Source organism: Pseudophryne corroboree, chromosome 1 (genome assembly GCF_028390025.1).
Source record: "Pseudophryne corroboree isolate aPseCor3 chromosome 1, aPseCor3.hap2, whole genome shotgun sequence".
NCBI classification, from domain to species: Eukaryota; Metazoa; Chordata; class Amphibia; order Anura; family Myobatrachidae; genus Pseudophryne; species Pseudophryne corroboree.
This window is the reverse complement of record NC_086444.1, coordinates 462,682,890-462,702,852: the sequence shown is the minus strand read 5'-3', so window position 1 is coordinate 462,702,852 and position 19,963 is coordinate 462,682,890. Positions and strand designations below refer to the sequence as shown.

The 19,963-nt window shown below is 44.6% G+C and overlaps 1 long non-coding RNA gene across 1 annotated transcript in view; it reads left to right on the top strand.

Annotated features, from left to right (window-relative positions):
- Nucleotides 1-9,164: 9,164 nt before the first annotated feature.
- The window catches only part of LOC134903385 (uncharacterized), a 29,082-nt gene continuing 18,283 nt past the window's right edge, over nucleotides 9,165-19,963 (top strand). The window contains exons 1-2 of the long non-coding RNA XR_010175749.1: nucleotides 9,165-9,282; nucleotides 13,037-13,123. This is a non-coding gene — a long non-coding RNA (uncharacterized LOC134903385). The remainder of the gene's footprint in view (nucleotides 9,283-13,036; nucleotides 13,124-19,963) is intronic.

The window sequence follows — 19,963 nt, the reverse complement described above, 5'->3', positions numbered from 1 at the left end:
CACCCGGCTCCATAGAAGTGCAGGCAAATATGGACGAGATCGTCCATATTGGTCTGCATGCACAGCCGACGGGGCACCAGCGATGAACGAGCGCGGGGCCGCTCATCGTTCATCGCTTGTGCCTCCACACTGAAAGATATGAATGGTATCTCGTTCATTAATGAACGAGATCGTTCATATCTTTCAGTCAGATTGACCAGTGTCTGGGGCCTATAAGTGTATGGAAAGTGAATGCTGCAGAGGAGCCAAGAGATATAAATGTAATAAACGAGCTATGGAGAGGACATTGTGAAAATAAAACTTTATTACTCCTCCTAATCTCAGTGCCGCAGCTTTATACTCTTCACTACAGCACTTATAGAAAGCGAACACTTGTGCCTGTTAAACATTTGCAATTACGGTTTGGTGGATAGTGAGTTGCGCTCACGGCTGTGATGCCAGAACACCAGAAGAAATAGTAGTATTCCAGTTTCCTTCACTTTTTTTTATCCGTTCTATAACAAAAGCACAATTCTTCCATAATCCCTGTGTGTCACACGAGCACCTGCTACAGCTCAGCCTGAGTTCTGCTCAGAAGATTCTGATCTGGAAGTACTGGAAGTTGTAGTCATGTGTTTGTGGGAAACAACTTTTGCTAGTAGCTTTCAGAAAACGTGATAGAAAGTACTAATCATGGGCACAGAAATAATATTACTTTACAATGGGTGATTTTAAACATTTTTCATCATATTGGAATGCTCCTGATATTAAAGGTTGGCATGAGCAATGCCAGAGGTATGTTTGGTTTTCTCAGGGTGGTTCGCTAACCTGTGAGAACACAGGCACACCTGCTTATTCCCAGCCAGCTCAGTCACGCAACTATTAATACCCTACATTTACATAATGGGATACATTAAATGATTCATGTCAGAGAGAGAGAGCTGAAGTCTATGGAGAGAAATAGAAGCAGGGAAACTGACTGTATAAACAAAAGATTACCAATTGCCTTACTGGAAATATGCTCTAAAAATAGATCACTTGTAGTTCCATTGCAAAACACTTTCCAAAGAATGTAAATACACTACATGCTAAATCTCTATACATAATAAACCCAGTTAAATAAACTGGACACATTATGCTACTTTCACCGAGGTCGACATGATTACTAGGTCGACATGGTCATTAGGTCGACATGTACTAGGTCGACATGGAAAAAGGTTAACATGAGGTTTTTTTTTCTTTTTTTGTGTCATTTTCTTCCAAAATTGACGGGAAACCCCAATTAGTGCACCGTAACCCCTCGCATGGCTCGCCATGCTTCGGGCAAAGTGCCTCGCTCAGCTACCACTGTGCTCTGCACAGGTTACCATTCCCAATTGTAGTCCACGTGGATCGTTAAGTATGAAAAAGGTCAAAAAAGGAAAAAATTTGTGAAAAACTCATGTCAACCTTTTTCCATGTCGACCTAATGGGTGGTCTTCTGGTTGCCGGCGGCCGGCCTCCCGGCGCCCACCATCCCGGCGCCAGAATCCCGACCACTGGCATACCGACATCTTTTCTCCCTCTTGGGGGTCCACGCCCCCCCTGGAGGGAGAATAGATAGCGTGGCGCGCGTAATGCACCACCGTGCCCGCAGCGCTGCGAGCACAGCGAGCCCGCAAGGAGCCCATTTGCGCCCACCCAGCTGTCGGTATGCCAGTGGTCAGGATTCCGGCGCCGGTATGCTGGTCGCCGGGACCCCGACCGCTGGCAAACCATACCACACCCGACCTAATACATGTCGACCTAGTGATCATGTCGACCTAATGCATGTCAACCAAATGTGGTTGACCCAGTGTATGTCGACCTAATTGATGTTGACCTGATGACCGCAATCCAATTTTAATATGTGTAATCACTGCACTAGTATGGTTGTAGACTTGTGCAAAGGGGCAAACAAATGTAACATAACTTCTCTATCCCCAGTAAAAGGAAGAGGATGACAAAATACATACAATGATTAAAAAAAAACTATTTTTTAAATAATTGTATGTAATTTTCTCATATACTTCCTTTTTCTCATTTCCACCGCTTATCTTGCCCTTTCTATTTTCCGTATTGTCCAGTGTATACATTTTTTAACCTACTGGCAACTGAGATATTGTAGTCCAGCATCTTTGAGGGCAGCCCAGCATCTCTGGGGATTCTGGTCATGCCCAGTGTGGGTGCTTCCGGTGATGCTACAGCCCAATAGTGACGGGGGCACTTCCATGAGGCCATACTCACTTGCCGCAAAGTTACACAGCCTTCTCTGCAGCGTGGGATACATTGCCAATACCAAAGCTACTTTATACAGTTATCGTTCCAATGTACAGAGTATACAGTATGACACTTGTACCTATACAGTACAACGTATATGCCCACAGTACACATTGCTACCATGTCTACGGTTTATAATATGATCCAGTAACCTAATTAATCCTTACAGTAAAGCTCCGTGGCCTTAGTATACATTATACAGTAATGCTACTATCCTCCCAATACAAAGTACAATTCTACCACATGTCTCTATATTCATTAGTGCACTGAGTCAAGGTCATAACTAGGTCTGTGTGGCTGTTGCACCCACCCAGAGCACAAGGCAGAGGAGGTGACACCATTACTGTCACGTGACACCTATATATGGCATGCAGGATGCCTAGAACCACGCCATGCAGATCTTCCGAACAGCCGGCCCTAGCGTCCTTACAATGCATCGGGAGCTCAGCTCTGTCAGTATATAGACAATCTCACAACATATCCCAGTATACAGTGCATCTAGAGTGCATCTCCAGTATAAAAGTGCAGCTACAGATGGTCTCAGTAATCAACACAGCAATACCCTCAGTGCAGCTTCCATGCATCAGTGCAGCTTCCATGCATCAGAATGCAGTGCAGCTTTAGGTGGCTGCCTAGGGGTGCCGGCCACTGGAGGGCACCACTGAATTCATCTAGAAAAAAACTGAAAGATGTCTCTGTATGCAAGTCAGTAATGAAATTACAGATGGGGGGATGGAACACAATAAGGAGCATACAAATATATGTCCTGATGAAAATGTTGCATTTATAACATTGAAACGTTGACAAGCTTTGTGACTACGTCTCGTTTTATTCCCCGTTGATGGAGCCGTGACTGTGCCGCCGACTGGGTCTGTTGTTTAAAGACATCCCTGCTGGGGGTGTTATACGGAGGGCACCGGCTTTATTCATCAGTTTTATCTAGCATGGAGTGCTGCTGACCACCGCTATCTGTATGTCTGTGCGTATATATGTATGTATACACATACAATTAAAGGGATGTAGTTGGCATCACGGCAGACAGGATGCCAGCGTGCAGAATATCGGTGCCAGAATCTCGACATCAGTCAGAATGCCGATGCCGGAATCCCGACATCCGGCATCATGAATATTAGTATGCCGGGGAGGGTCAGGGTTAGGCTGCAGGAAGGGAGGGTAAGTGGGAAGGTTAATCAATTTAATTTAAAATGCCTGTATTATGGTGGTCAGGATGACGCTGGCAGTAATCTAACCAGTGGTGTCCCTTACCCAAGCCCACTTAAATATCCCCATCAGACCCCATATACAGTATTATACAGTATATTATGACTAGATGGCTCTCAAGTGAAAGCATATTGTTACAAAGTCACAAAATGCTGTGACTTTGTTTACAATATTCTTCATCACTTTAAAGGTCCTTGATGGTTTTCCATTTTCTTTGTATATGTATAATTATGCAATTCACTCCAGCCCACCTAGTGGCCACCTGCATCTCCCCTCCGGGAGGTGGTGGTGGTGGTGGGAGGAGGGGGGGGGGGGGGGGGGGGGAGTGTTGCAGGTTAGGATGAAGATTTGCCTAGGGTGCAGAAAGACCTTGCACCGGCCTGACTACAGTGACATGCCCAGTACATATTAGAGCTCCATCGCAGGTTTACAGTGTAGATCTCAGTTTACAGTACAGTTGTCATATCTTTAGCATTAATCACCATCTCCTTGTGCTGCCACTGAAAGGGCCATGTGCCGTATGCTACTGCTATTTTTGTTGTCATATTTAATGTATTAGCTACTTCTGATTCACTAATCTCCAATTCTCTGCCAAGTTCACAGAATGTCAGCTACCTAGAGCATTAGTAACCTATGACAGCAGGTTACTGTCATCTACCAGTGAGCCTTTTCCTTACCACTGCATCATGGTGGCAGGATGATCTATGCAACAAAATAACAACACTAAATACATAAAACATGCAGATTTATTTACCTACCTTTCCCCACATGCAGATTTATTACCCACCTTTGACACCTTTATGCTCCAGAGTGACTCTGCATGTTATGGGCCCTACACACAGGGTGATAATACTGAAAGATATGAACGATCTTGTTCATTAATGAACGAGATACCATTCATATCTTTCAGCGTGGAGGCACCAGCGATGAACGATGCGCGACCCTGCGCTCGTTCATCGCTGGTGCCCTGTCGCTTGTGCATGCTGGCCACTATGGCCAATCTTGTCCATATTTGCCTGCACTGCTATAGAGCCGGGTGACGGGGGGAGTGAAGAAACTTCACTCCCCCCATCACTGCCCCCCCCCCCCCCCCCCGCCAGCGGGTCGCCCGTCAGCCGTATCCGCCGTCGGGCAGCTCGGCGGTGAATTGCAAAGTGTGTAGGGCCCATTATTCATCATCAATTCTTACCTTACTGCTACCCTTGTCTCATCTGTACCTCTCATAGGCTATCCTGTCCACCGATTATCTGACATTACTTGTTTCAAGATATTTCATCTGCATGCTATCCTGATACCTAGGGGTATATTTATTAAAAAGTGTAGGGTTTCAAATGTGAAGATGTAGCCATAGCAAACAATCAGATTCTGGCTATTATATTCTAGAACGTGCTAGATAAATGATTAGTAGAATCTGATTGGCTGCTATGGCCAACATCTCCACATTTAAAAACCTGCACTTTAGTAAATATACCCCCTAGTCTCACTCTCTACTGCCTCACTTTTGATCCATTTGTATCTATTGCATCTCTTCTGCCCTCTAGCTGAACTTTGCTGCCAGACACTTGCCTCTCATCTGTCATTTGTCTTCTCCATGGGTGTTTTTATTTTTACCACTGACCCTCCTTTTGTCTTTTCTGCCCCATGGGCAAACGTAGGGGGATTTCAATATACGTCTTCACTTTGGAAAAAAACACAAAAGAAAATGCAATAGACAGCATATTTTTTACAATATTTGTGTTAACTAATATTGATTATCTATTATTCAATATTTTAAATACCAAATGTTCTTAGAATTTCATAAGACCGATTCTGCTTGTATTTGCAATTTATTTATTTATTATATTTTAAGATATTAGGGGTAATTCTGAGTTGATCGCAGCATCAAGTTTGTTAGCAATTGGGCAAAACCATGGGGGTCATTCCGAGTTGTTCGCTCGTTGCCGATTTTCGCAACGGAGCTATTAAGGCAAAAATGCGCATGCGCATGGTACGCAGTGCGCATGCGGTTAGTATTTTAGCACAAAACTTAGTAGATTTACTCACGTCCGAACGAAGATTTTTCATCGTTGAAGTGATCGGAGTGTGATTGACAGGAAGTGGGTGTTTCTGGGTGGAAACTGTCCGTTTTCTGGGAGTGTGTGGAAAAACGCAGGCGTGTCAGGGAAAAACGCGGGAGTGTCTGGAGAAATGGGGGAGTGGCTGGCCGAACGCTGGGCGTGTGTGTGTGACGTCAAACCAGGAACGAAACGGCCTGAGCTGATCGCAATCTGTAAGTCTCGAGCTACTCAGAAACTGCTAAGAAATTTCTATTTGCAATTCTGCTAATCTTTCGTTCGCAATTCTGCTAAGCTAAGATACACTCCCAGAGGGCGGCGGCTTAGCGTGTGCAATGCTGCTAAAAGCAGTTAGTGAGCGAACAACTCGGAATGACCCCCCATGTGCACTGCAGGGGGGCAGATATAACATTTGCAGAGAGAGTTAGATTTGGGTGGGTTATTTCGTTTCTGTGCAGGGTAAATACTGGCTGCTTTATTTTTACACTGCAATTCAGATTTCAGTTTGAACACACCACACCCACATCTAACTCTCTCTGCACTTGTTATATCTGTCCCCCCTGCAGTGCACATGCAGTGCACATGCATGCAGTGCAAATTTGCTGCTGCGATCAACTCAGAATTAGGCCCATTATCTGTTACCTGGCTTATGAGCCCTACACACTGGGCGATTACACTGAACGATCTCGTTCATTAATGAACGAGATGACGAGATAACGTTCATATCTGTCAGTGTGGAGGCACCAGCGATGAACGATGCGCGGCCCCGCGCTCGTTCATCGCTGGTGCCCTGTCGGCTGTGCATGCAGGCCAATATGGATGAGAACGTCCATATTTGCCTGCACGTCTACGGAGCCGGGTGACGGGGGGAGTAAAGTCACTGCCCCCCCCCTCCCCACCGCCGGGTCGCCCGTCTGCTGTATCGGCGGTCGGGCAGCTCGGCGGCACATCGCTGAGTCTGTAGGGCCCATGTGTGCTATACAATTTATACTTTTATCACCTACCACTGTTTGCTGAAACAACAGTGCCCTCCTGTCACGTGTGTCCATGTGCCAGTGTGAGCTACTGCTGTTGGTTACTGCTACTGTATGACACTGACCTATTCTGAGGGCAGAACACATTCTCGCTAATTAAGCCCCTGCTGTTGTACAACATTTAGTAAGTAAACACATGTTCTAGGAAAAGTATGGAAGATTCAATTGGGAGCAAGGTTTAACGAGGTAAAAAACCTCAATAACCTCGCACCCAATTTTGGACTACCACGGGTATGCGCGCACACGATAACCGTGGTATCCAATAAAAAAAATAATGGTCATGGGTTTCCAGTGCTGAAACCCCAGCGGTGCGTAAGAAAAAAACCCAGAAAAAGATGCCTCTCCCGGTGTTTCCACGGCTCCCGGGGGCTGCTGGGCAGGCACAAGGACTGCTGGAAGACGTAGTTCTCCCAGTGGCCATTTCTCTCTCTCTCTCTCTCTCTCTCTCTCTCTCTCTCTCTCTCTCTCTCTCTCTCTATATATATATATATATATATGTATATCTATCTATCTATCCATCCGGGATTCAAACCCATAACCTGTTGCATTTCAGTCAAACACCTTACTCATTGAGCTACTTTATCCTGCATAAAACTATGGGATTTCTAACTATAGATTTGCACTTAATAATCAGCACTGCAATTGAGCAGATCTATGTAGTATGCAGCCACACATCCAATCCCTTGCAGCCATACACTACTACTAGCTCAATGAATAGAGTGTCTGACTGCAATGCCACAGGCGATGGGTTCGAGTCCCGGCTATGTCAGCATCTGGAAATGTAAAAAGGACAGTGTGACAGAATAACAAAGAACTCGCAAGTTAAGTTCATGAATGTTGTATAGGTATTAGCAACGGCAGGGTGGGGAAGGAGACAGGGACGGTCAGGAGATGCTGGGCTTCAAAAGGGGGAAAGCTACAAGTGAAAGTAATTAATACAGATAATTGACAATTGCCACAAACAGCGCCCCCTACCCTGCAGCGTTATGTGTGGTGCCACACTCTCACATACCTAGTTATGGCCCTGGTCCTCATGGTTGCTCTATTTATCATAGACTATAAATTCAGGTAAATGTAATACAGAATGGCATTCCATGGAAAAGCAAAAGCAGACCTTCAAGACAAGTATTTCTTCACAACTCTGAGGGACAGCCTGCACATCTTACGACTTAATTTGTATTCAATTTTCACTCATCCCTAACCACATCTCAATATAACTAAAAGGAAATGTATTCTGTGATCAACAGGTTTCTCTAGTGTTGACTATTGCATTAGAGAAACCTCTGTAAATCATGCATGATCAGCTTATATTTAATGGCTGCATAAGTAACCAATTCAGGAAAACACATTTATTTAGCTTCATGCTATGTAGCATCTGTCTATGTCATTTACTGTGAACTGCTTTTAGCCAGAATCTGAACTTTATTTAATTTAATAACCTCTTGTGTTCTGTTGTTCATGATAGATATATATATATATATATATATAGAGAGAGAGAGAGAGAGAGAGAGAGAGAAATAGGAATAGCAACGCTCAAACCAAAATATCCAAGGTAGACTGCTGCTCAGATATCCATGAAAAAACAACTAAACTCATCCAATTAGCAGAGGCGTCACTGGGGTCATGACACTCAGTGTGCAAAACATCACCTCGGGTGCACTTACCTTCCCCCAATGGCCCCCTAACTCTCCCCTCCCACAGCCTAAACCTAACCCCTCACCTGCAGCCTAACCCTAACCCTCCCCGGGCGTGACTAACCCCCCCATTCCTGCAGCCTAAATCTAACCCTCCCTCCTCCTCGGTGCCTAACCCTAACCCCACCTCCCCGCAGCCTAAACCTAACCCCCCTTCCCGCAGCCTAACCATAACACTCCCCCCCAACCCCCCGCAGCCTAAACCTACCCCCTTCCCCCTTGTGGCTTTCCTGTCCTGCGTGTCGGGAGTGGAGCGATAGGGATTCCGGGTGTCGGTATATCTGGCAAAGTGATAGTATTTGGTATTACTCCATATTTTGATCAAAGTGTTATAGCTTTACTGAGTGTGGGCTTCCTTCTTTTCTGTGTCTGTTTCAAAATAAAATCTAATGTAGTTTTCTGTACTGTCTAAGAAGTCTATAGAAAACCTTTGGGGCATGGATTACAAAGCAGCCTTTGTTGAAGCCCTATCTTTATCAGAAATATTTGTTTTCACTGGATTTAGGAATTATCTCCCTTTAAGAAAATACCCAAATGTCATATTCCATGTATTACATACTTATTTATATATGCTGCAGGTCATCTACTACTGAGGAACCAAGAATAGTTGACTACGTGGAATTATTATGACCCTTTACTATGTGATAAAAAGACAGGATGACCTCTGACTACCTGACCTGACCTAATACACCTGGTAACCTAGCTTTCATGAGAATAGAGCTCACTGTTTATAGAACACCGTGCCAATATACATGTATGTATGAATAATAACAAAGGCTGGTAAATACTGTAAAGCCAAACAGAAACGAGGCCGCTAATCTGAAAGGTGAGGCAGTTATGAGAACTATCTCTCTCTAAAAGTCACAAGAACCAGAGAGACAAATGGATAGCAGGAATCCCATCCTAGATGTAGGCTAAGGAGTTTCTGCTGAACTACAAAGGGTTATTATCGCTTCCCTTTGTGTGTGTGTGTAATCCTCACATAAAAGTCTTCTCATAGAGGTAAAAATGATGAGATTGGTTGTCTTTGAAATAAGGAATAAGTGGTTTCAGGATATTATTGAGAACAATCTTTTTCAGATGTTATTGATACTCTGGAAAATATTAATCTCTCTGTAAGAGAAATGTGTATTTCAACACTTCAGCTTCCTTTCAAGTAACAATACATTGTTAGTAATTGTCTCTAATTTGTATAATTAGTCCCATTTAAAAAAAAAATGTACCCCAGACATTTTGTATTGAATACTGAATGTGTGTACTATTTGTTAATGGCAATAAGCAAAGTACATAGTATACAGCTGCGGATCCACCAAACAGCCCAGAACATAACCAGTATTATGGTTTATTGAGCAGTTGTGTGTTTGTACAGCCAGAGCCGTAACTAGGTGTGTGCGGAGGGGGCACCGCACATAGCGCTGCAGGCTAGGGGGCACTGTTGGCAACGCTTGTCAATGATCTGTTTTAATTACTTTCACCTGCAGCTTCCTCCCGTTTTGAAGCCCAGCATCTCCTGACTGCCTTTGTCTCCTTCCCCCATGCCTTCTGTCGCAAATATCTATACAACATTTATAAACTTAACTTGAGATTTGTTTGTTATCCAGTCACACTGTCATTTATTACATTTTTAAGACGCTGACATAACTTGATTCTAACCCATTGCCAATTACATTGCAGTCAGGCACTCTATTCATTGAGCTATTTGCCCTTGCATAGAAAGCTAGAGAATTCTTACTAATTGAAGCTTACCTTGTACTTTGTGAAAAAATGATCAACATTGCAGTTGAGCAGATCCATGTAGTGTGTGGTTGCAAGGAATTTGATGTGTGCCTGCACATTACATAGATCTGCTCAATTGCAATACTGATTTTTTTTTTTTACAAAGTACAAGTAGCTTAATATAGTTAGAAATCTCATAGTTTTTATGCAGGATCAAATAGATCAATGAGTAGGGAATGCAACAGGTTATAGGTTTGAATTCTGGGTATGGCAGTTTATTGAAATGTGTTATTTAACAAAAGGTATTGTAACTCAATAACAATGATTTTGGCATATCCCTACCCCCCGAGGCATGCATCTTGTCTCCCTCTATTGGAAAAATGGGGCGGGGGCCACTCCATACTTCAACATTTTGTCCCTACTTAGCACCCATTCTCATTCTGTCTGAAGTGAAACAAAAAATGTTTACGAAAGCTATTGTAGATTAAAATATATCTAAACTAGTGTATTACCAAAAATAAATAAATGTGTATTTGAAATAAATGATAACCTATAGCATCTGTCTTTTCCTTTGTTATGGGTTTAATTCTGCTGATATCCTATAATTGCTGCCTTTTTGGGGGGCAAACAGTACTTGAAAAACTATCTGCACAATTTTAGTATTACAGAAACCCAGACTTCAACCCACGGTCAGTGTCCGAGGTCTGACCGAGTTAAACCCAGGGTTTATGTGTGAAAGGGGTATTAGATATTAGAGTAAAGTGGCTAGCAACATTAGAATGATTAGGTTCCTCTCCCAGCTATAAATAATCAATACAGGAAATCTTGGTGCATACTGTACCTCTTTAGATGTGATCATGAAAAATATAGTTGATGTAGAGAATAAATAATAACACAGAAATAGTTATTTTTAGTGGTTATCAGTTATTACAACAGCCGTTAGATACATAAAAACAATATTTATTTATTTATTTATTATGATAAAACAAATGTCAGGTTCAATTAAAATATGTATAGTAGTAGTGTTTTTTTTTTACTGTGCTGAATGTAAACCAAAGGCAATGATTTCTAACAGAAATACACAATCTCCCCGCAAACATAAATCCTCAGTGTGCTGATGTTCTTAAATAGGAAATCACAACATGGGTGCCGTCACAACATGGGTGCCGTCCCTTAATTAATGTTCCCAATTGGCACTGATGTCAGTTATTGTACACAGTCTCCCTACAAGTGTGAGTTTTCACAGTTCGTTGCTCTAACGTATCACATTATGGATACTGTCCTAATTTGGTTCTGGCACTCACCCTGCCGGTGCTTGATTCGCCAGCTGATCCGGCCCTAACCAATTTGATGCCCTAAGCAAGTTTTTGTCTGGTGCCCCCTAGCACCGCCACTAGTTTAGCCTCTGACCCTGCACCCCTTTCCCAGCACCATCACCTCTCACCCATAGCAGTCCTCATTTTGGTGTTCATACACCCTATATTTAAAATAGGAACAGTGCGCACATTCGGCACACAGCTCAAAAAGGGACGTGTTTTTGTTGGGGAGGGCATGGCCACACAATAGTACCCCCAATTCAAATTTGCTACACAGTAGTTCAACTTTATTCACATTTTATCATGCGATAGTGCCCCTTATTCACGTTACATCACACAGTAGTACCACTTTACCTTATATACATTACTGGTCACATTAGTGCCCCTCATTCACATAACATCATGCTGAGCTGCTCCTTATTCACATTACACCACACCCTATTGCTCTTTCTTCACATTAGACCACACAGTAGTGCCTTTTCTATACGTTATGCCACACAGTAGAGCACCTTATACATATAATGCTTTTATACACATAATACCACACAGTAATACCCCTTACACATGACACACATAATGCTCCTTACACATGACACACATTAATAATATCCTTATGAACATAATGTGCCTTACACATTTGCCAACCTTATTAATGCCCTTATATACATAATGTCCCTTACACATATGCTGCACATTATTAATGCCCTTATACACATAATGAAACACATAAGGTCCATTACACATATGCTGCACATTATTAGTGTCCTTAAACACGACACACATAGTGCCCCTTAGACATACTGTATGCTGCACATTATGAATGCATTTATATACAACACACAATGCCGCTTACACATATGCCGAACACTATTGCACAACCGACCCACCCGCACACAGCACACACATGGCCGCTAATACTGTGACCTCTGCCTCTGCTTGGATACAGATGTGTCCTCATACATCTTGCCTCAATACGCCATGCAGCAGGAGATGCTTTTTTTGCCGAAAAGTCTGCACATGTTTTTTTCCAAAAATACATCTTATTTGCATTGCTATATGGCTAGGATTCACAACCAGCTTCTGCTGATTAAAATGATATGCGGCATGCCTATATTCCCTGTGCGACTGTGACTGTATCTGCATATGAAATGCTACATTACAGTGATTTCCAGGAATACACTGAAACGTAGCATTTGGTATGCCGATACAGTCACACACAGAATATAGACATGCTGCATATCATTTTAATCAGCAGAAGTTGCTTGTGCCTTTAGGTATTCCAAATGCCCTAGGCATTTGCCTAGTTTGCCTATGCCTAGAGCCGGCTCTGTTTGCCAGTGACAATGGTCCCCTCATGCAGTGTTTTTACCCTAGGTCACAGCGATGTATGCTTTTACATAATGGGCGTCCTCTTTCCAGTGCTGCTGCATGCTTCCTGGGTGTTGGGGCACACTCCTGGAACGCACAGTGGCTGCTTCCTTTTCCTTGCGTACCCACTTACAATGTTTGGTCTACCTGTATCTATTGGTGTAAGGTTCCCTCTACTGGGGCTTCATTAGTCTTCATCATTTACAGTTTCTATTTTGTGATGTACATGTAGGACTCAATACATAGGCCATATTAGAAAAACAATGAAGACATATGCACTCAAAATTGTCCCAACAAATATTACAATGTAACATACGGATGGAATGTTCTTAAATCCAATCTGGTCGCCTTCATAGGTAGAGGTCTTCACCAGATGGAGAATTCAATGGCACATATGTGATCCTCCCTTAGAAATTATAAGACAAGTCTCTGTAAATATAATGGTAAGTACACTGTATATTCTGATATCCGTACCTTTTTACTCTCAGTCTTCCTGATCTTTGCAGAGAGGTGAGTATTATTAATGTGCTCTAGACAATAGCTACGTTGCTTAAAATGAACACTTCACTTTATTTTCTAATAATAGGGTTCAAAGATGCCCTTAATAAACATTTGCTATCATCAATCTTACTAGCAATTAGTTAGCAATATATCTCCACAATTAATTGTACAACAAAGAAATAAAGATATTTTATTTCACAGCAACAAGTGGTCTCAGTACTTTTCCGTCCTGGAGGAGGAAAACACTTTTATGTTAAATGCAACACAATTACTAGCGTTAAGCAGGACCAGTTGGATACAATTGTGTTTAGCAACTTACACAGAAACAATATTATATGAAGCAAGCACTGTCACTAAATACATATATATCTATATTAGAAATTATACCAATCAATATTACCTCCCCACAAAGTCTATACTGCGCAGTTTAAATGGCCATAAAGTTGGTACACATAGAGTCCTTGTTAATTAACGGCATTGGATGTGTCACATAGTTAGTATAAACTCTTTGTATATTTGGCCCTCATTCCGAGTTGATCGTTAGCTGCCGTTGTTTGCTGCGTAGCGATCAGTTAAAAAACCGTCAAAACTGCGCATGCGTATGCACCGGAATGTGCACGCGCGGCGTACTGGTAAAAAGAGCATCGTGCTTTTGCACAGGTTCTAGTGATGCTTTCAGTTGCACAGCCGATCGCAAGGAGATTGATAGAAAGTGGGAGTTTCTGGGTGTCAACTGACCGTTTTCTGGGAGTGGTTGGAAAAACGCAGGCGTGGTCGGGCGTTTGCTGGGCAGGTATCTGACGTCATTACCGTGTCATTCATTGCAGCAATCATCGCACAGAATAAGTAACTACAGGGCTGGTCTTGTTTTGCACAAAATGTGTTTGTACCCGCTCAGCTGTACAGGCGTTCGCACTCCTGCAAAGCGAAAATACACTCCCCCATGGACGGCGACTATGCGTTTGCACGGCTGCTAAAAGTAGCTAGCGAGCGATTAACTCGGAATGAGGGCTATAATTAAGGACAATCCTGATTAAATCCTCTGTAGAGTTCTCTATCAGGTGTAGTGGAATTAAATTATATTATTGAGAATGGGAGCGCATATACAATTGATGAATATAAAAATTATTTATTAAATGCACATAAAAATATATAAAACATAAATGTGGATTTGATCTAAAAATTCCTAATGCTTAACACAAACCTATTTATTACTACCTGCTGTAATAGACAGGGTATTACACATAGAACACAATAAGAAAAATACAATGGTGTAATACTGATAAAAGTCAGTGGGGTCTATTCATGAAACAGTGAAGAGTGTGGTGAAGTGGGCCAGTGGAGAAGTTGCCCATGACAACCAATGAGCATTTAAGTAACATTACACAAAGCAGCTGACTGGTTGCCGTGGGCAACTTCTCCACACTTTTCACTGCTTCATGAATAGACCTCAGTGTCTGAGAAAGGGTGACTCTGGGGGTAATTCAGACCTGATCACTAGGGTGTGTTTTTTGCATCCCTGCTATCAGGTAGTTACCGCCTACAAGGGGGGGGCGGGGTATTAGATGTGTGTAGGTGTGCGAACGCTTCTGCTGGAGAGCTGCACAAACAGCAGCTGCGATGATCGAGGCCAGAGCTCACGTCAGGAATCCTCCCACAAAAAGCTGGGTCCTTCCTGCGTTTTTCCGGACACTCCCTAAAAATGGTCAGTTTCCACCCAGTCAGTCGCCGGTGCGATCGATATTTTCGCACGTATCCCGTCGCTGACCGGCGCTCCCCGTCACTGTAGACCGTCGCATCTGTGCATTGCGGTGCATACACATGCGCAGTTCAGACCGGATCGCCTTCTGTGCGAAAATGCACAGCAGCGATCAGGTCTGAATTAGCCCCTCTGTTGTTTGGTTATTGTGTTGCTTTGAAGTGTTGCACCAGAGTTATTATATTGTTATATGCATAGGCCATACTATTTGAACACTCATGGAATATCCCTTGGATGATTTGGAAGTTAACAGCTCACTTACAGAACTATAAAACATATTCGAAGTACACCCATGTTTCTCTAACGTCCTAGTGGATGCTGGGAACTCCGAAAGGACCATGGGGAATAGCGGGCTCTGAAGGAGGCTGGGCACTCTAGAAAGATTTATGACTACCTGGTGTGCACTGGCTCCTCCCACTTGACCCTCCTCCAAGCCTCAGTTAGATCTTGTGCCCGGCCGAGGTTGGATGCACACTAGGGGCTCTCCTGAGCCCTTAGAAAGAAAGTATAGATTTAGGTTTTTTATTTTCAGTGAGACCTGCTGGCAACAGGCTCACTGCAGCGAGGGACTAAGGGGAGAAGAAGCGAACTCACCTGCTTGCAGCCGGATTGGGCTTCTTAGGCTACTGGACACCATTAGCTCCAGAGGGATCGACCGCAGGCCCAGTCCTTGGTGTTCGGTCCCGGAGCCGCGCCGCCGTCCCCCTTACAGAGCCAGAAGCAAGAAGAGGTCCGGAAAATCGGCGGCAGAAGACATCAGTCTTCACCAAGGTAGCGCACAGCACTGCAGCTGTGCGCCATTGCTCCTCACACACACTTCACACTCCGGTCACTGAGGGTGCAGGGCGCTGGGGCGCCCTGAGAAGCAATTATAACACCTTGGCTGGCAAAAATACCACAATATATAGCCCCAGAGGCTATATATGTGGAAAATACCCCTGCCAGAATCCAGAAAAAAGCGGGAGAATAGGCCGCGGAAAAGGGGCAGAGCTATCTCCCTCAGACACACTGGCGCCATTTTCTCTTCACAGTGCAGCTGGAAGAAAGCTCCCCAGGCTCTCCCCTGTAGTTTTCAGGCTCAAAGGGTTAAAAAGAGAGGGGGGGCACTAAATTTAGGCGCAATATTGTATATACAAGCAGCTATGGGGGAAAATTCACTCAGTTATAGTGTTAATCCCCACATTATATAGCGCTCTGGTGTGTGCTGGCATACTCTCTCTCTGTCTCCCCAAAGGGCTTTGTGGGGTCCTGTCCTCAGTCAGAGCATTCCCTGTGTGTGTGCGGTGTGTCGGTACGGCTGTGTCGACATGTTTGAGGAGGAGGCTTATATAGTGACGGAGCAGATGCCGATAAATGTGATGTCGCCCCCTGTGGGGCCGACACCAGAGTGGATGGTTAGGTGGAAGGTATTAACCGACAGTGTCAACTCCTTACATAAAAGGGTGGATGACGTAACAGCTGTGGGACAGCCGGCTTCTCAGCCCGCGCCTGCCCAGGCGTCTCAAAGGCCATCAGGGGCTCAAAAACGCCCGCTCATTCAGATGGCAGACACAGATGTCGACACGGAGTCTGACTCCAGTGTCGACAAGGTTGAGACATATACACAATCCACTAGGAATATCCGTGACTTGATCCCGGCAATAAAAAATGTGTTACACATTTCTGACATTAACCTCTAAAAATGGGTTTTTATGTTTGGGGAGAAAAAGCAGGCAGTGTTTTGTTCCCCCATCAGATGAATGAATGAAGTGTGTGAAAAGCGTGGGTTCCCCCTGATAAGAAACTGGTAATTTCTAAAAAGTTACTGATGGCGTACCTTTTCCCGCCAGAGGATAAGTTACGCTGGGAGATATCCCCTAGGGTGGATAAGGCGCTCACACGGTTGTCAAAATAGGTGGCACTGCCGTTTTAGGAACGGCTACTTTGAAGGTACCTGTTGATAAAAAGCAGGAGGCTATCCTGAAGTCTGTATTTACACACTCAGGTACTAGACTGAAACCTGCAGAGCGTGCTGCTGCAGCGTGGTCGGTGACCCTGTCAAACATACTAGTTTGCTAACATGAGAACATATTAAAGATGTCGTCTTATATATGAGGGATGCACAGAGGGATATTTTGCCGGCTGGCATCCAAAATGAATGTAATGTCCATTCTATCAGGAGGGTATTAGAGACCTGTCACTGGACAGGTGATGCTGACTTTAAAAGGCGCAAAGAGATTCTGCCTTATAAGGGTGAGGAATTATTTGGGGATGGTCTCTGGGACCTCGTATCCGCAGCAACAGCTGGGAAGAAATATTTTTACCTCAGTTTCCTCACAGACTAAGAAAGCACTGTATTATCAGGTACAGTCCTTTCGGCTTCAGAAAAGCAAGCGGGTCAAAGGCGCTTCCTTTCTGTACAGAGACAAGGGAAGAGGGAAAAAGCTGCACCAGTCAGCCTGTTCCCAGAATCATAATTCTTCTCTCGCTTCCTCTGAGTCCACAGCATGACGCGGGGGCTCCACAGGTGTAGCCAGGTACGGTGGGGGGCCGTCTCAAAAAAATTTTCAGCGATCAGTGGGCTCGCTCACAGGTGGATCCCTGTTTCATTCAAGTAGTATTTCAGGGGTACAAGCTGGAATTCAAGATGTCTTCCCCCCGCCGTTTCCTCAAATATGCCTTGCCGACAACTCCCTCAGGCAGGGAGGCTGTGCTAGAGGCAATTAATAAGCTGTATTCCCAGCAGGTAATACTTAAGGTGCCCCTACTTCAACAAGGACGGGGTTACTATTCCACACGGTTTGGGGTACCGAAACCGCATGGTTCGGTGTGACCCTTTTTTATATTAAAAATCCTTGAACACATACATGAAAAAATTCAAGTTCAAGATGGAATCGCTCAGGGCGGTTATTGCAAGCCTGGACGAGGGGGATTACATGGTATCCCGGGACATCAAGGATGCTTACCTGCATGTCCCCATTTACTATCCTCGCCAGGAGTACCTCAGATTTGTGGTACAGGATTACCATTACCAAGTCCAGACTCTGCCGTTTGGACTGTACATGGCACCGAGGGTGTTACCAAGGTAATGGCCGGAATGATGATACTCCTTCGAAAAAGGGGAGTTTTTAATTATCCCGTACTTGGACAATCTCCTTATAAGGCGAGGTCCAAGGAGCAGTTGCTAGTCGGGGTAGCACTATTTTGGAAAGTGCTACAACAGCACGGCTGGATTCTAAACAGTCCAAAGTCACAGCTAGTTCCTACGACACGTCTACTGTTCCTGGGGATGGTTCTGGACACAGACCAGAAATAAGTGTTTCTCCCGGAGGAGAAAGCCAAGGAGCTGTCATCTCTAGTCAGAGACCTCCTGAAGCCAAAACAGTTATCGGTGCATCATTGCACGCGAGTCCTGGGAAAAATGATAGCTTCCTACGAAGCAATCCCATTCGGCAGGTTCCATGCAAGAACTTTTCAGGGGGACCTGTTAGACAAGTGGTCCGGATCACATCTTCAGATGCATCGGCTGATAACCCTGTCTCCAAGGACCAGGGTATCTCTACTGTAGTGGCTGCAGAGTGTCCATCTTCAAGAGGGCCGCTGGTTCGACATACAGGACTAGGTCCTAGTGACCATGGATGCCAGCCTGTGAGGCTGGGGGGCAGTCACACAGGGAAGAAACTTCCAGGGACTTTGGTCAAGTCAGGTGACTTCCCTACATAAATATTCTGGACCTGAGGGCCATTTACAATGCCCTGAGTCAGGCAAGGCCTCTGCTTCAAAACCAGCCGGTCCTGATCCAATCAGACAACATCACGGCAGTCGCCCATGTAAACCAACAGGGCGGCACAAGAAGCAGGATGGCGATGGCAGAAGCCACAAGGATTCTCCGATGGGCGGAAAATCATGTGTTAACACTGTCAGCAGTGTTCATTCCCGGAGTGGACAACTGGGAAGCAGATCTTCTCAGCAGACACGACTTCCACCCGAGAGAGTAGGGACTTCATCCAGGAGTCTTCCAAAGGATTGTACACCATTGGGAAAGGCCACAGGTGGACATGAAGGCGTCCCGCCTCAACAAAAAGCTATAAAAGATATTGCGCCAGGTCAAGGGACCTTCAGGCGATAGCTGTGGACGCTCTGGTAACACCGTGGGTGTACCAGTCGGTTTATGTGTTCCCCCTCTGCCTCTCATACCAAAGGTACTGAGAATAATAAGAAGGCGAGGAGTAAGAACGATACTCGTGGTTCCGGATTGGCCAAGAAGAGCCTGGTACCCAGAACTTCAAGAAATTATATCAGAGGACCCATGGCCTCTGCCGCTCAGACAGGACCTGCTGCAGCAGCAGGGGCCCTGTCTGTTCCAAGACTTACTGCGGCTACGTTTTGATGGCATGGCGGCTGAACGCCGGATCCTAAAGGAAAAGGGCATTCCGGAGGAAGTCATTCCTACGCTGATTCAAGCCAGGAAAGATGTAACTGCAAAACATTATCACCGCATATGGCGGAAATATGTTGCTTGGTGTGAGGCCAAAAAAGGCCCCAACAGAGGAATTTCAACTAGGTCGATTTCTGCATTTCCTACAAGCAGGAGTGTCTATGGGCCTAAAATTAGGCTCCATTAAGATACAGATCTCGGCTCTGTCGATTTTCTTCCAGAAAGAATTAGCTTCAGTACCTGAAGTTCAGACATTGTAAAAGCAGGGCTGCATATTCAGCCCCCGGTTGTGCCTCCAGTGGCACCTTGGGATCTCAACGTGGTGTTGAGTTTCTTAAAATCACATTGGTTTGAACCACTAAAAACCGTGGATCTAAAATATCTCACGCGGATAGTGGTCATGTTATTGGCCTTGGCTTCGGCCAGGCGTGTATCAGAATTGGCGGCTTTGTCATATAAAAGTCCTTATCTGATTTTCCATATGGATAGGGCAGAATTGAGGACTCGTCCCCAGTTTCTCCCTGAGGTGGTATCAGCTTTTCACTTGAACCAACCTATTGTGGTGCCTGCGGCTACTAGGGACTTGGAGGATTCCAAGTTACTGGA